This window comes from Bos indicus x Bos taurus, chromosome 4 (genome assembly GCF_003369695.1).
Source record: "Bos indicus x Bos taurus breed Angus x Brahman F1 hybrid chromosome 4, Bos_hybrid_MaternalHap_v2.0, whole genome shotgun sequence".
NCBI lineage: Eukaryota > Metazoa > Chordata > Mammalia > Artiodactyla > Bovidae > Bos > Bos indicus x Bos taurus.
Window position 1 is genome coordinate 15,929,904 of NC_040079.1, and position 14,312 is coordinate 15,944,215.

Consider the following 14,312-nt stretch of genomic DNA (forward strand, 5'->3'; position numbering starts at 1 on the left):
TTCCAGCTCATTTGCTAGCAAACAGAAGGTAAGAATGGAAATTGGAAACATTATTAGGGTTTTTGCCCTTCCCTAAGAGAATGCCCTCAAGCTGCAAAAGCTACTTTGTCCCCACAAGGCTTGGGGGAGGAGGGCAAGGGCTGAGACACCAGAGGGGGCATAGCTCCTGTCCTTTTGAGTGAAGGAAGGGAGCTTTGAGCTTACAGCAAGCCTGCAGGAATCTAAATTTGCGTTCATTCCTATATCAGTCCGTTCGTTTATCTATTCCTTTATTTACTTGACAAATATTTTGGGTCAGGGCTTCCCTTGTGGCTCAGCTGGTAAAGAGTCTGCCTGGAGTACGGGAGACCTGGGTTCAATCCCTGGATTGGGAAGATCTTCTGGAAAAGGGAAAGGCTACCCACTCCAGTCTTCTGGCCTGGAGAATTCCATGGACTGTATAGTCCACGGGGTCGCAAAGAGTTGGACACGACTGAGCGACTTTCACCTCATTTCACTTCACTAAAAGCCAAAAAAAGCTCCAAGCATTATCTGCAGATTGGTGGAGTGGAGCAAAATGTTTAATGGTAAAAATAAAAGTAACAGGACTTTTTAAATTAGGCAATACAATTCTTAAGTTTATATGTAAAAGATAATGAGAGAACATTCCTCCAGGGGAAAAAATAATAATGGCCCTAACAATGGCAACCCACTCCAGTACTCTTGCCTGGAAAATCCCATGGATGGAGGAGCCTGGTAGACTGCAGTCCATGTGGTCACTAAGAGTTGGACATGCCTGAACGACTTCACTTTCATTTTTCATTTTCAGGCACTGGAGAAGGAAATGGCAACCCACTCTAGTATTCTTGTCTGGAGAATCCCAGGGACAGAGGAGCCTGTTGGGTACCATCTATGGGGTCACACAGAGTTGGATGATGTGATCACTGACCTAGAGCCAGACATCCTGGAATGTGAAGTCAAGTGGGCCTTAGAAAGCATCACTACGAACAAAGCTAGTGGAGGTGATGGAATTCCAGTTGAGCTATTTCAAATCCTGAAAGATGATGCTGTGAAAGTGCTGCACTCAATATGCCAGCAAATTTGGAAAACTCAGCAGTGGCCACAGCACTGGAAAAGGTCAGTTTTCATTCCAATCCCAAAGAAAGGCAATGCCAAAGAATGCTCGAACTACCCCACAATTGCACTCATTTCACACACTAGTAAAGTAATGCTCAAAATTCTCCAAGCCAGGCTTCAGCAATATGTGAACCGTGAACTTCCTGATGTTCAAGCTGGTTTTAGAAAAGGCAGAGGAACCAGAGATCAAATTGCCCACATCCGCTGGATCATGGAAAAAGCAAGAGAGTTCCAGAAAAACATCTATTTCTGCTTTATTGACTATGCCAAAGCCTTTGACTGTGCGGATCACAACAAACTGTGGAAAATTCTTCAAGAGATGGGAATACCAGACCACCTGATCTGCCTCTTGAGAAATTTGTATGCAGGTCAGGAAACAACAGTTAGAACTGGACATGGAACAACAGACTGGTTCCAAATAGGAAAAGGAGTTCGTCAAGGCTGTACATTGTCACCCTGTTTATTTAACTTATATGCAGAGTACATCATGAGAAACGCTGGACTGGAAGAAACACAAGCTGGAATCAAGATTGCTGGGAGAAATATCAATAACCTCAGATATGCAGATGACACCACCCTTATGGCAGAAAGTGAAGAGGAACTCAAAAGCCTCTTGATGAAAGTGAAAGTGGAGAGTGAAAAAGTTGGCTTAAAGCTCAACATTCAGAAAATGAAGATCATGGCATCCGGTCCCATCACTTCATGGGAAATAGATGGGGAAACAGTGGAAACAGTGTCAGACTTTATTTTGGGGGGCTCCAAAATCACTGCAGATGGTGACTGCAGCCATGAAATTAAAAGACGCTTACTCCTTAGAAGGAAAGTTATGACCAACCTAGAGAGCACATTCAAAAGCAGAGACATTACTTTGCCAACAAAGGTTTGTCTAGTCAAGGCTATGGTTTTTCCTGTGGTCATGTATGGATGTGAGAGTTGGACTGTGAAGAAGGCTGAGCACCGAAGAATTGATGCTTTTGAACTGTGGTGTTGGAGAAGACTCTTGAGAGTCCCTTGGACTGCAAGGAGATCCAACCAGTCTATTCGGAAGGAGATCAGCCCTGGAATTTCTTTGGAAGGAATGATGCTGAAGCTGAAACTCCAGTACTTTGGCCACCTCATGTGAAGATTTGACTTATTGGAAAAGACTCTGATGCTGGGAGGGATTGGGGGCAGGAGGAGAAGGGAACGAGAGAGGATGAGATGACTGGATGGCATCACTGACTCGATGGACGTGAGTCTGAGTGAACTCCGGGAGTTGGTGATGGACAGGGAGGCCTGGTGTGCTGTGATTCATGGGGTCGCAAAGAGTCGGACACGGCTGAGCGACTGATCTGGTCTGATCTGACGTGACTTAGCAGCAGCAACAGATATTATATACCTTCAGTAACAAAGGGCACTGGAATTTAAACAAAGAGAACAGAAAGTTCACCCAGATTTGTGAATTTAATATGCCATAAAGATGGCATCTCAAGTCAGTGAAGAAAAGGTAAACTGTTCAATAAATGGTGTTGAGACAACTGGGGAACCATCTGGGAAAAATTAAAGCTGTCACACCTAACACCTTGAAACTGGACAAACTACAAAAGGGTCATGAATTTAAATATAGCAAACTCGACCATAAAATTACTAGGGAAAAAAATAAAACAAAACACAGGTGACTACTTCAGTAATCTTGGGGAGAGGAAGACTTTTATAACTATGATACAAAATCCAGAAACCACGGAGTTAAACTGCATTAAAAAAAAAAATCCACGTGGCAAAACTCAGAAGGAAAATCAATACCAACAACAAACAAACTCATGAATTTGTAGTTCATGAGAAAGAAAATGCCAATTTCCTTAATTTCACTTATAAATGATCTAAATGGAAAAATAGGTAAAGGATGTGAAGAGATAGAAAAGGAAATAAAATATTTCCAAAACCTACGAGGATTAGGAGGAATGGAAGTTAACTGTAAATCAACTGCACTTCAATTTTTATAAAGAAAGACTTCTCCGGTGATCCAGTGCTTAGGAAAACAGGGGGAGGGGAACGGGGTGGGAGAATGATAGCTTATGGTGAATGGTGTAGGATTCCTGATCTCCAAAGAAGATTTAGCTTTGGGACTAGAGACCAGGCTCGATCACTCAAGAGCTTTTGTATAGCAGAGTTCTACTGAAGTGAAAAAGGGACAGAAAAAGCTTCTGGCATAGGCATCAGAAAAGGGACTGAGAGTGCCCCCCATGCTACTTTTAGCAGCTGTTTCTGTCTGTTAGAAAGCTCTTAATCAGATAAGGGAGACACCTCAAGGCTGAGGGAGTTTCACCAGGCCCCTCTCCCACAATAGGCATTTTTGAGATAGGATGGCAGGAGGTGTGTCATCCCCAGCCATAAAACAATTGATATGAATACTGGTTTGTTAAGCTATTATCAGCCCACGGTTTGAGAAAAGGAGAAAAGTTAGTCTTAGGTGGAAACATTTTGAAGAAAGGCAAATTCCAAAACAAACACATAATTTCATTAACATAGCTTAAGAAAAACCGTTCCATGAGAAAAATGCATTGGTTAGCTTCAGGTTTGAGAAAAGTTAAGTTCAGGTGGAACCAGGTGTTGTCAGAGCAACACAGAATTTTAAGAGACACTTGCAGCCTATTTATTCCGTTTGGAGACCCATGGCCTTCCCGCCTGTTTCCCTCTCAGGAATGGGGTGGGGTGGGGGGATGTCTGTGGACTCCTGAGCTTGGAAGACTTTTTTGTCCCATTTCCTGTAGGCAAGACTCCAGCCTTCATGCCCTTTCCTAAATTCCAAACAGTGGATTCAAACAGTTGCTAATTAAGGGAGGAGCAGCCATGAAACCACCTCAGTTCAGTTCAGTGGCTCAGTTGTGTCCAACTCTTTGCTACCCAATGGACTGCAGCATGCCAGGCTTCCTTGTCCATCACCAACTCCTGGAGCTTACTCAAACTCATATTCATGGAGGCGGTAATGCCATCCAACCATCTCATCCTCTGTCATCCCCTTCTCCCCCAGCCTTCAATCTTTCCCAGCATCAGGGTATTTTCCAATGAGTCAGTTCTTCGAATCAGGTGGCCAAAGTATTGGAGCTCCAGCTTCAACATCAGTCCTTCCAATGAATATTCAAGACTGATCTCCTTTGGTTTGCCTGGTTGGATCTCCTTGCAGACCAAGGGACTCTCAAGAGTCTTCTCCAACACCACAGTTCAAAAGCATCAATTCTTCAGTACTCAGCTTTCTTTATAGTCCAACTTTCACATCCATGCATGACTACTGGAAAAACCATAGCTTTGACTAGATGGACCTTTGTTAGCAAAGTCATGTCTGCTTTTTAATATGCTGTCTGGGTTGGTCAAAGCTTTTCTTCCAAGGAGCAAGCGTCTTTTAATTTCATGGCTGCAGTCACCATCTGCAGTGATTTTGGAGCCCCCTAAAATAAGGTCTCTCACTGTTTCCATTTTTCCTCATCTATTTGCCAAGATGTGATGGGAATGGATGCCACGAACTTAGTTTTCTGAATATTGACTTTTAAGCCAGCTTTTTCACTCTCCTCTTTCGCTTTCATAAAGAGGCTCTTTAGTTCTTTGCTTCCTGCCATAAGGGTGGTATCATCTGCATATCTAAGGTTATTTATATTTCTTCCAGAAATCTTGATTCCAGCTTGTGCTTCATCCAGCCCTGCAATTTGCATGATGTACTCTGCATCTAAGTTAAATAAGCAGGGTGACAAGATACAGCCTTGACATACTCCTTTCTCAATTTGGAACCAGTCTGTTGTTCCATGTAAAGTTCTAACTGTTGCTTCTTGACCTGCATATAGATTTCTCAGGAGGCAGGTCAGGTGCTCTGGTATTCCCATCTCTTTCAGAATTTTCCACAGTTCATTGTGATCCACACAGTCAAATGCTTTGGTATAGTCAATAAAGCAGAAGTAGATGTTCTTCTGGAACTCTCTTGCTTTTTCTATGATCCAACAGATATTGGCAATTTAATCTCTGGTTCCTCTACCTTTTCTAAATCCAGTTTGAACATCTGGAAGTTCACGGTTCACATATTGTTGAAGCCTAGCTTGGAGAATTTTGAGCATTACTTTGCTAGCGTGTGAGATGGGTGCAATTGTGTGGTGGTTTGAACAATCTTGGGCATTACTTTTCTTTGGGATTAAAATGAAAATGACCTTCTCTAGTCCTGTGGCCACTGCTGAGTTTTCCAAATTTGCTGGCATATGGAGTGCAGCACTTTCACAGCATCATCTTTTAGGATTTGAAATAACTCAATTGGAATTCCATCACCTCCACTAGCTTTGTTCATAGTGATGCTTCCTAAGGCCCACTTGACTTTGCATTCTAGGATGTCTGGCTCTAGTTCACTGATCACACCATGATGGTTATCTGGGTCATGAAGATCTTTTTGTAGAGTTCTTCTGTGTATTCTTGCCACCTCTTCTTAATATCTTCTGCTTCTGTTAGGTCCATACCATTTCTGTCCTTTATTGTGCCCATCTTTACATGAGATGTTCCCTTGGTATCTCTAATTTTCTTGAAGAGACCTCTAGTCTTTCCCATTCTATTGTTTACCTCTATTTCTTTGCACTGATCACTGAGGAAGTCTTTATCTTTCCTTCCTATTCTTTGGAACTCTGCATTCAAATAGGTATATCTTTCCTTTTCTCCTTTGCCTTTGACTTCTCTTCTTTTCTCAGCTATTTGTAAGGCCTCCTCAGGCAACCATTTTGCCTTTTTGCATTTCTTTTTCTTGGGGATGGTCTTGATCACTGCCTCCTATACAATGTCACAACCTCCATCCATAGTTCTTCAGGCAATCTGTCTATCAGATCTAATCCCTTGAATCTGTTTGTCACTTCTCCTGTATATCATAAGGGATTTGGTTTAGGTCATACCTGAATGCTCTAGGGGTTTTCCCTACTTTCTTCAATTTAAGTTTGAATTTTGCAATAAGGAGTTCATGATCTGAGCCACAGTCAGCTTCCAGTCTTGTTTTTGCTGAATGTAGAGAGCTTCTCCAACTTTTGCTGGAAAGAATATAATCAATCTAATTTCAGTATTGACCATCTGGTTATGTCCATGCATAGAATCTCCTCTTGTGTTGTTGAAAGAGGGTGTTTGCTATGACCAGTGTGTTCTCTTGGCAAAACTCTACTAGCCTTTGCCTTGCTTCATTTTGTACTCCAAGGCCAAATTTGCTGTTGCTCTAGGTACCCCTGACTTCCTACTTTTGCATTCCAGTGCCCTATAATGAAAAGGCAATACGTGAACCGTGAACTTCCTGATGTTCAAGCTGGTTTTAGAAAAGGCAGAGGAACCAGAGATCAAATTGCCCACATCTGCTGGATCATGGAAAAAGCAAGAGAGTTCCAGAAAAACATCTATTTCTGCTTTATTGACTATGCCAAAGCCTTTGACTGTGTGGATCACAATACACTGTGGAAAATTCTTCAAGAGATGGGAATACCAGACCACCTGACCTGAATCTTGAGAAACCTCTGTGCAGGTCAGGAAGCAACAGTTAGAACTGGACATGGAACAACAGACTGGTTCCAAATAGGAAAAGGAGTATGTCAAGGCTGTATATTATCACCCTGCTTATTTAACTTATATGCAGAGTACATCATGAGAAATGCTGGGCTGGAAGAAACACAAGCTGGAATCAAGATTGCTGGGAGAAATATCAATAACCTCAGATATGCAGATGACACCACCCTTATGGCAGAAAGTGAAGAGGAATTAAAAAGCCTCTTGATGAAGGTGAAAGTGGAGAGTGAAAAAGTTGGCTTCAAGCTCAACATTCAGAAAACGAAGATCATGGCATCCGGTCCCATCACTTCATGGGAAATAGATGGGGAAACAGTGGAAACAGTGTCAGACTTTATTTTTCTGGGCTCCAAAATCACTGCAGATGGTGACTGCAGCCATGAAATTATAAGACACTTACTCCTTGGAAGGAAAGTTATGACCAACCTAGATAGCATATTCAAAAGCAGAGACATTACTTTGCCAACAAAGGTCCGTCTACTCAAGGCTATGGTTTTTCCTGTGGTCAGGTATGGATGTGAGAGTTGGACTGTGAAGAAGGCTGAGCGCCGAAGAACTGATGCTTTTGAACTGTGGTGTTGGAGAAGACTCTTGAGAGTCCCTTGGACTGCAAGGAGATCCAACCAGTCCATTCTGAGGGAGATCAGCCCTGGGATTTCTTTGGAAGGAATGATGCTGAAGCTGAAACTCCAGTACTTTGGCCACCTCATGCGAAGAGTTAACTCATTGGAAAAGACTCTGATGCTGGGAGGGATTGGGGGCAGGAGGAGAAGGGGAGGGCAGAGGATGAGATGGCTGGATGGCATCACTGACTCGATGGACGTGGGTCTGGGTGAACTCCAGGAGTTGGTGATGGACAGGAAGGCCTGGTGTGCTGCGGTTCATGGGGTCGCAAAGAGTTGGACACGACTGAGCGCCTGATCTGATCTGATCTGATCTGATCATGAAAAGGACATCTTTTTTGGGTATTAGTTCTAGAAGGTCTTGTAGGTCTTCAACATCAGCTTCTTCAGCATTACTGTTTGAAACCACCTGTGCTAGAGTAAAGGAAGCAGAGAAGCTCATCAGGATTAGAGGACCCTGCCCACACCCTAAGCTTGTCAGCAACCCCACCCTTGAAATTGTTGTCCAAGGCTCTGTAACCACATGGAGTGCAGCATGTCGGGCTCCTCTGTCCTCTACTACCTCTTGAGGTTTGCTCAAATTCACATCCTTAAGTCTGTGATGCTATCTACCCTTAAAGTATTGTTATAAAACTCCTTGTTAGGGACTTCCCTGGTGGTCTAGTGTTTAGGACTCTGCACTTTCAACGTAGGGGGTACAGGTTCTCTCCCTACTCAGGGAATTAGGATCTCAAGTGGCATAGCCAAAAAATGAAAATAAAATTAATAATGAAGTAAAGTAATGCTCAAAATTCTCCAGGCCAGGCTTCAGCAATACGTGAACCGTGAACTTCTTGATGTTCAAGCTGGTTTTAGAAAAGGCAGAGGAACCAGAGATCAAATTGCCCACATCCGCTGGATCATGGAAAAAGCAAGAGAGTTCCAGAAAAACATCTATTTCTGCTTTATTGACTATGCCAAAGCCTTTGACTGTGCGGATCACAACAAACTGTGGAAAATTCTTCAAGAGATGGGAATACCAGACCACCTGCCTCTTGAGAAACCTCTGTGCAGGTCAGGAAGCAACAGTTAGAACTGGACATGGAACAACAGACTGGTTCCAAATAGGAAAAGGAGTTCGTCAAGGCTGTATATTATCACCCTGCTTATTTAACTTACATGCAGAGTACATCATGAGAAACGCTGGACTGGAAGAAACACAAGCTGGAATCAAGATTGCTGGGAGAAATATCAATAACCTCAGATATGCAGATGACACCACCCTTATGGCAGAAAGTGAAGAGGAACTCAAAAGCCTCTTGGTAAAAGTGAAAGTGGAGAGTGAAAAAGTTGGCTTCAAGCTCAACATTCAGAAAACGAAGATCATGGCATCCGGTCCCATCACTTCATGGGAAATAGATGGGGAAACAGTGGAAACAGTGTCAGACTTTATTTTTCTGGGCTCCAAAATCACTGCAGATGGTGACTGCAGCCATGAAATTAAAAGATGCTTACTCCTTGGAAGGAAAGTTATGACCAACTTAGATAGCATATTCAAAAGCAGAGACATTACTTTGCCAACAAAGGTTCGTCTAGTCAAGGCTATGGTTTTTCCTGTGGTCATGTATGGATGTGAGAGCTGGACTGAAGAAGGCTGAGCGCCGAAGAATTGATGCTTTTGAACTGTGGTGTTGGAGAAGACTCTTGAGAGTCCCTTGGACTGCAAGGAGATCCAACCAGTCCATTCTGAAGGAGATCAGCCCTGGGATTTCTTCGGAGGGAATGATGCTGAAGCTGAAACTCCAGTACTTTGGCCACCTCCTGCGAAGAGTTGACTCATTGGAAAAGACTCTGATGCTGGGAGGGATTGGGGGCAGGAGGAGAAGGAAAGGACAGAGGATGAGATGGCTGAATGGCATCACTGACTCGATGGACGTGGGTCTGGGTGAACTCCAGGAGTTGGTGATGGACAGGGAGGCCTGGTGTGCTGTGATTCATGGGGTCGCAAAGAGTTGGACATGACTGAGCGACTGAACTGAACTGAACTGAAGAAAAAAAAAGACTCCTTATGAAATCATCTAGCATTGGAACACACAGATTTTTGAGGCAGGAACCTGCTGTATACCCCTTTGCTTGGCAAAACAATACTATCCTTTTATACTTCACCCGGTAGCCCATGAGGCTACTCTGTCCATTGGATTCTCCAGGCAAGAATACTGGAGTAGGTTGCCATTTCCTTCTCAAGGGGATCTTCCCAACCCAGGGACTGACCCTGTGTCTCCTGCATTGTTGGTAGGTTTTTTTTTACTATCTAAGCCACGAGGGAAGCCCTTGTAGTACATACTTCATCCAAACCTCTGTCTAAAACTCTGTCTTCAAAATATAATCCAGCTCCAGTGCAGAGAGGCAGCGTTTTCAGCACCATTAGGACTTTGTATTTTCATTGCCAGAGGCAAGAGTTCAATCCCTGGTCAGGGACTAAAATCACGCAAATCGCCTGACACAGAGGAAGAACACACACACACACACACATAAAATTTGAAAAAAAAGAAAGAAAAGGGAAAAAAATTAAAATAGAGAAATAAAAATTAAAACTACACTAAAAAACCCCCCAAACTACACTAAAATGTTATTTCCCCACCTGATTGCTAATATCCCAAAATTTGATGGCTATTTTGGCTTGAAAGGGTATTTGCAGGCAGGGTCCTTATACATTGTCGGTGGGTCCGCATATTGGAAGATGCTTTCATCAAACCTGTGACTGTCACTGACCCCCATTCTCTTTGACTCAGCAATGCCAGTTCTAGGAATTTATCCTACAGACATAATCTCACATGTGCAAAATATCATATATAAAATATTAATTGAAGCACTAAAAGATTGTTAACAATTTATAGCCAAGGAGCAGAATGAGGGGTGAGGGGGTTAACTGGATGGAACATTCTAACAAGAAAGGAGGATTGGGATTCTGGTTAAAGTGACATAACAGGATTCTTAGTGAAGGCAGGCCAGGGCATGAGATATTACCTGAGATGGTGAAAGAAAGTGAAAGTGAAGTTGCTCAGTTATGTCCGACTCTGTGACCCCATGGACTGTAGCCTACCAGGCTCCTCTGTCCATAGGATTTTCCAGGCAAGAATACTGGGGTGGGTTGCCATTTCCTTCTCCAGGAGATCTTTCTGACCCAGGGATTGAACCTGGGTCACGGGCACTGTAGGCAGACGATTTACCATCTGAGCCACCATCTGATCAGATATGGAGGGGGATCTCATATACAGTATGGAGGATTCTGGCTAAACCAATTTAAGAGGATTCTTGCTAAAATTGTGGACATACAAACATTGATGCCTCATTGAAAAGTTTAGCAGGTCCTGAGCAGAATGTGGTCAAGGAGAGAATCTTTATCATGCCCTTTTCTACGTCTAAAAATATTTAGTCACATGACTGTATTACTGTAGTGTTTTTTTTTTTTTTTGCCATGCTACACAAGGCATGCTCGATCTTAGTTTCCCCGGTAGGGATTGAACTTATGCTCCTTGCAGTGGAAGCATGGAGTCTTAACCACTGGACGGCCAGGGAAGTCCCATACAAGAAAACTCTTTTTCTATAAACCAAAAAGTAGCAAAGCATTTAATACAAAATAATTCATAGACTGTGGGAGAGGATACTTAGACTGAAAAAACCAGGGAACCATTGACCTATGTGAAAATATAAAGTGTTTTTACAGGAACCAAATCATTATTTAAACTCCCTTTGGAAAGAAAATAACAGGAAGATTGATATTGGTGTTTATGGTGTAGAGTTTCCACATTAAGATTATCAAAGTTTGTGCAACATAGTATCAAGTAGATCTGCTCAGGCAATAGAGTCCTCTTGGCTTGGCAGGGTGCCAGCCCTATCTGTTATACTTTCTTTAATTTTGTAGCACTCAGCAGACACCAATAAGTGGGATTGCTTCTGCTTCCTCACTCTGTGCTGCCGCTGCTGCTAAGTCGCTTCAGTCTTGTCCGACTCTGTGTGACCCCATTGACGGCAGCCCACCAGGCTCCCCCATCCCTGGGATTCTCCAGGCAAGAACACTGGAGTGGATTGCCATTTCCTTCTCCAATGCATGAAAGTGAAAAGTGAAAAGTGAAAGTGAAGTCGCTCAGTCGTGTCAGACCCTCAGTGACCCCAGGGACTGCAGCCTTCCAGGCTCCTCCATCCATGGGATTTTCCAGGCAAGAGTACTAGAGTGGGGTGCCGTTGCCTTCTTCGTCTGCCACTCTGTAGTCTTCCCTTTTAAATTAAAAATATCATCTGGGGGGAGCCTAACAGCACCAGTAGGGGAAGGAACACTAGCCTCACCGCTAAAATTCCCAAGATTCAAGCTCTCCTCTGTCACTCACAGCCTGTGTGATCCTACACAGCATCTCTGCCTGTCTCTCCAACTTCATCTTCTCATATTTAAAGGGGCAACATCTGTGCTTGTCCAACTTCAAAAACTTATTGTGAAACAAAACAGACAAGGTGGGCAAAAGGCCTTTGAAAAGCTCCAAGTATTGTTCTGATGTAGGGCTGCCAGATAAAATACAGGATTCTGAGTTGTAATGGAAATTCAGACAAACAGCTAATGCTCTATGTATATATCCCATGCAATATTTGGGATTATACTTACACTGAAACTCAATTTGTTATTTATCTGAAGTTCAAATTTAACTGAGCATCCTGTATTTTTATTTGCTAAATCTGGCAACCCTTTTTGCTATCATATAACAACATCAATGAAAACAATAGAAAACACTTACCTAGCGGTTACTACATCCAGGAGTGTTCCTTGAGCCATATATATATATATGTATTTAAACTCATTAAATACTTATAAGGAAGGTGTACTACTAGACTTACTTCACCTGCCTTAATTAAGGCAGGAATTTGCCCAGTGTCACATGGCTACTATGTTCAAGCACTAAAACTTACTCATGATTCCTATATAACCTGTTTGGGTAGCATTGGCTCAGCAGAATCACTGATAAATGTTTGTGTGTGAAGAAATGCACAGATTGCCCTTGTGCTAAAATGTTCTCCTGGAGAAAGAGATGACTGTTTGTTTTGTTTCCCAATAAGACAAACATCATTATTCCTATTGGTATAGATGGTGAAACAAGGCATAGTAACTTTTCTAACATCAGAGAATTCTTTCACCCATAGCCCAAATATTTTATTGAGCAACTATTATATGCTGCACACAGTTCTAGAGACTTGTGATATAGCAGAACAAAATAGGCAAAGATCCCTGGCCTTACAGAGCTTATATTCTAGCTAGGAGAAACAGATCAAAAAAAACAAAAAAAAAAGCAAATTCTGTAGTAATTAGAAGGTGAAAACTATGCAATAAAAAATAGAGCAAAGACTTCCCTGGCAGTCCAGTAGTTAAGACTCCGCAATTGCACTATAGGGGCACAAGTTCGATTCCTGGTGGGGGAACTAAGACCTCTCAGGCAGTGCAGTGTGTGTCCCCTGCCCCCCTCCTCCCCCGCCCCAAGAAAAATGTTACTTAACAGGTAAACCCTAACAGATACAGGAACACACCTGTAGTCCAACAAAGAGGTTGACTTGCTGCAGCAGGGGAGGCCACATGGGGGAGGAAGGTGGGCATCTTGGAAAAGGGGGTAGGGAGGGGCTTCTCACAGGATTGAAGCTCTTTTTGGATAACAGCACAAGCAGATAGAAGACCAGCTCTGGGCTGGGTGCTGTTGTGAGGTGCAGCAGTTTAGGAACTGGGTATCTTATAAATCTTTGGGTGCTCAGGTAACAGGGAAGAGCCAAGTCTGACTCCATGTTGGATCTGATTCTTTGACTTAAACCTTGATTGTCATTGCTCTTGTTATAATCATACATTATGGCCTGCCTCAGGGAACCCTGCCCTCTGCTGAAAGTTAAACTAAGGTGGCTTGGTTCCACTCACTAGGAGACCATCTGACCATGCCCACCTGTCAATGGCTGCAAGAAAAAAAGTGATTAACACAGCCCCTCCTATTTTGCAAGATAAAGCTACTTTACTTCCTCACCTCCAGTCTCTCCCTGTTCTATAAAAGAAACGGGCATCCAGGCCCCCATAGGATGGTGTTTCAGGGGCCTAGTCTGCTATCACCGCGGTCCACAGGTGATACTTTCCTATTCCTGGCCTCTACACCTCATCTCCCAGTTTATCGGCCTGTCATCAGCAAGCGGATTGAGCTTGGACTCGGTAGTGGAGGGAGAAATGAAGCGGGGCTGGGCAAGTCATTAGTAAAATGCTGCATTTTCTCAAAAGGGGATTGTCAGTCATTTTGTAGCCATGCTGTGGCCTTGAGGGAAACATTGTTTTTTGTTGGCTTTGCCACTGTCCTGGTTTGTGTCTGTTGGGTACATTGTGGTCTGATTATCAGTGGGATGGATTTTCACTTTCTCAAGGTAAAGAGATTATGTAAAAGAGCAAATTTAAGGGCTTATGAAAACCGGTCACGATTTAGTATGCAGCATCTGAGTGGACCGAGGGCATTAACGGGGAGGTAAGAGTAAATACTTTTTAATTTTCCTAGTTTTAGAAATAACTCTTTGAAGCTGGGATATTTCAGACAGCTTTTATTATTCAATATCTATTAAAATTGTAGTGAAGCACACTGTTAAGGGTTTTACATGAACTTTAATAAGTTTCACAATCATCTTCAGAGATGTTGTGCTTCAGAGAGGTGTGCTTAGTGGCTCAGTCGTGTCCGACTCTTTGCGACGCCATGGACTGTGGTCCGTCAGACTCTTGTCCATTCGGATTCTCTCAGCAAGAATACTGGAGAGGTTTGCCATGCCCTCCTTCAGGGGATCTTCCCAACCCAGGGATCTTCCTGACCCAGGGACCGAAGCCAGGTCTCCTCCATTGCAGACGGATTCTTTACCATCTGAGTCACCAGGGAAGACTCTCTGGGGGGGTAGGTCCTGTTATTATTTTTAAATTATTTTTTATTTTACAGACGGAGAGGAGGAACACTAAGAGGTAAGTTAACTGACTCAAAACTACATTGTTAGGAA